Source organism: Delphinapterus leucas, chromosome 11, assembly GCF_059928025.1.
Source record: "Delphinapterus leucas isolate spDelLeu-1000000601 "Yukka" chromosome 11, BTC_Dleu_Yukka2, whole genome shotgun sequence".
Classification (NCBI taxonomy): Eukaryota; Metazoa; Chordata; class Mammalia; order Artiodactyla; family Monodontidae; genus Delphinapterus; species Delphinapterus leucas.
Window position 1 is genome coordinate 90,925,067 of NC_143139.1, and position 3,694 is coordinate 90,928,760.

At 44.5% G+C, this 3,694-nt stretch overlaps 1 pseudogene; it reads left to right on the forward strand.

The window, feature by feature from the left end:
* The first annotated feature begins 366 nt into the window (after positions 1-366).
* LOC149748070 (signal transducer CD24 pseudogene) lies at positions 367-2,372 on the forward strand (annotated as a pseudogene).
* Positions 2,373-3,694: the final 1,322 nt, after the last annotated feature.

Sequence of the window (3,694 nt, forward strand, 5' to 3'; positions counted from 1 at the left end):
TTCAGAGCTCCCAGAGACTTACAGGTACTCCTCAGCTACCACAAGAGACCTCTTTTTCTCCCTCCTGGCATCTGTCCTTGTCCTTTGATCATCCCCACGAGGAAGCTCCCAGACTCTGTCAGTTCCTCTGCTCTGGGCTGAAGATACTGTTTGTATCATTGCCTAAGGACTGGGTTCATGCTGCTGTTCCAACGATCTTACTCTCCCAACATCCTCTTCTTGGCTAGCAGCACTTTTCACAATAGTCAAAATATGAAGAAAACCCAGATGTCCATCAACTGGTGAACGGATGAATAAAAATGTGATCTATCCATATTATTCAACCATAAAAAGGCATGAAGGACTGATACATGCTACAACGTGGATGAACCTCAAAAACATGATGCCTAGTGAAAGAAGCCAGACGCCAACTGTCATATACTGTACAATTCCACTTATATGAAATACCCGGAATACATACATCTATAGAGAAAGAATGCAGACTAACGATTGCTAGATACTAGCAGGAGGGGAACACAGGGAGTGGTTGCTTAATGGTTACAAGGTGTCCTTTGGAGGTGATGAAAATGTTCTGGAACTAGATAGAGATGAGGGTTGCACAGCACTGTGAATGTACTAAATGCCACTGAACTGTACATTCTAAAAATGGCTAATTTTATATTGTGTGAATTTTGCCTCAATAAAAATCCATACACACAGAAATAAATAAGTAATGCCAGGTCACCTGTGTATATCCAGTTATATCACTCTTTCATCTGACTTACTTTTGTCTTCATGTCAGCCATCCTCGGTACAAGATCCTGGGCTGGGGCTGGCGTAGCAGCATAGCTCTGCTTGGCCTTAAGGTCCCCTGCCCTCTGGTCCCCACTGTGTCTTCCCTGGCAAGTGGGGAAAACTGCCCCATCAGGGGACCTCTCCCACCTGGTGCCTGCCGTGGGGATTAGAGTACCTATTAGTCTGGGCTCTTCACTGCAAGTGATAGGAACACACACTGGCTGATTAAGCAGAAAAGGAGCTTATTAAAAGAATTGGTTGAGACTTTGCCTGTGCCCACCCCGAGCCAGCGATCCTCCACGAACCCCACATCCAGTGAGACGTGCTGCGCGCCGACCGAGTGGACATGGGCAGAGCGATGGTAGTCAGGCGTGGACTGGGGCTGCTGCTTCTGGCACTGCTCTTACCTATGCAGATTTATTCGAATCAAACAACAGTTGTAACACCTTCAAATACTTCTCCCAGCATACCTCAGCTGCCCCCAATCCAGAGAATGCCACCACCAAGGCAAGAGATGGTGCTCTGCAGTCAAGAGCCAGTCTCTTCGTGATCTCTGTCTCCCTTCTACATCTCTACTGTTAAGAGACTCAAGCCAAGAAACATCTATACTTCCTCATCCTCTCAACCCAATTCAAATGGCATCCAGACATCCAGCGTGCCAAGGGAAAAAACAAAAAAAACCCAGATCGGCTTCCCTGGTGGCGCAGTGGTTGAGAGTCCGCCTGCCGATGCAGGGGACACGGGCTCGTGCCCCACTCCGGGGAGATCCCACATGCCGCGGAGCGGCTGGGCCCGTGAGCCATGGCCGCTGAGGCTGTGCGTCTGGAGCCTCTGCTCCGCAACGCTAGAGGCCACAACAGTGAGAGGCCCGTGTACCGCAAAACAAAAAAACAGGTCTTCATTGAATGAATCTGCTAATTCTACACATTTTATTGACAGAAACTGTTGAGGATCCCAAATTTGATTGGTTTGACTAGATGATGAATGCCAATATTAAATCTGCTGGCATTTCCTGTACAAGATGAAGAGAGACAACATCCAAAAGTAGTTAAGAGATGATTTCCTTAAATGTGGCTTAAGAAGTATGGACACATAAAACTCTACCTTGAAAGTGAGGATAGATTTTATCTTACTTAGAGATAAAGAAGGGGATGTGGAGCAGGGATTCAGTTTTTATTTGGTTCCTTAAATTTATAAGGCCATGAAACAATGAGGTAAAACAGAAAGCTTCCATGATTCTATTTATATGTACATTAGAAGGAACTTCCAGGTGTTACTGTAAATCCTCAATGTGTTGTTTCAGCGGTACTAACTTAATGCTGATGTACTCTGGATAAAATTTTTTTTTTTTTCTTTTTTGCGGTACGCGGGCCTCTCACTGCTGTGGCCTCTCCCGCTGCGGAGCACAGGCTCCGGACGCGCAGGCCCAGCAGCCATGGCTCACGGGCCCAGCCACTCCGCGGCATGTGGGATCTTCCCGGACCGGGGCACGAACCCGTGTCCCCTGCATCGGCAGGCGGACTCTCAACCACTGCACCACCAGGGAAGCCCTCTGGATAAAATTCTATGTTAAGCTGCCACTGTTCTCTTGGAAACTGAACTCTGTCCTCTGGGGTTTGAGTTTGACATTGCATTTGAATTTTTATATAGTCATTGATATGTACCAGGGCAATAATGGATTGGAATCTACCCCAAATCCAAGCATAATGAGTACATTTTGCTTATATACTTATCCACTATTGTTATTCAAAAAAGAGCACTAGATTCTTTTAGCGAAACAGATAACAAAGAGCAAAATTACATTGATCTCAACTAATTTCAAAATGCTTTTTTCTTCTGCATATGTCAAATACTTTTAAGAGTTTCTGTTTGGAAGGTAAAATTGACAAGTCTTGAAATTAAAAAGGCAAATATGTGAAGGAGCCGGACTGTAAATCAAATATTTGGGAAGTGAAGACCGGAAGCTCGCTTACCTTAGAATCAGAAAAACTTTTATACTTTTTTCTGTAAATACTTCTTTTTAAACTGAATCAGAATAGCCCCATTTGGAACACTTTCTGTATCATTCAATCTTTTTAGATAGTCAGAACCTGGTCCTAAGCCTAAAGTGGGCTTGATTTTGGAAAGTAAATCTTTTCACAACTGCCTGATGCACAGAAACCTTTTTAAAAATAGACACTCCCTAAAGTCTTTTGTTCGCATGGTCACACACTGATGCTTAGGTGTTCCAAAATCTAAAATGGCCACAGTAGTCTTGATTACCAAAGTCATTTTTTTTCCATCTTTAGAAACCTACACTGGAACAACCGTATCCAACAGATCTCAAGCTACTGTGTGTGAACATTTCCTTTTGTTTTATACCTGAATGCTATACATCTCTTTTGGATTGTATATTGTGTTTGTGCATTTATGCTTTGATTCAAAGTAACTTCTCATGTTAATGGAATTGATTTGCATTAAACACAAACTGTAAATTAACAGAAATGGCTGAAAGAGCAAAAAAAAAAAAAAAATTGGTTGAGGGGCTGACGGACCTGGCTCGAGGCTAAGCTTCAAGGATCGAGGCCCTTAAATGGCCATAGAAACAGCTGGATGAGCGAAACGCCACCATTGCTGCTCCTCGAGGACGTTCCTGCGCCAGGATTTCTCCCTAGAGCTGAGCGTCTGGAGCCACTCACCACACAGAGCATCCTTCCTCGAGTTCTCACTTCCTTCTCCTCATCTACCCGGGTGAGTCTGATTGGTGAAACTGGGTCACATGTCTGTGCCTTAGCTGCAAGGAAGGCTGGGAAGCCAACATTTCTGGGTCCCACCATGGGAGATGGGGCTCATAAGGCTGGACATTTCTCAAGTATAGCAAGGTGTTGAAAATGTGGCAGGCATACAGAAAACATGACAAACAGCAGACACAGTGTTTATT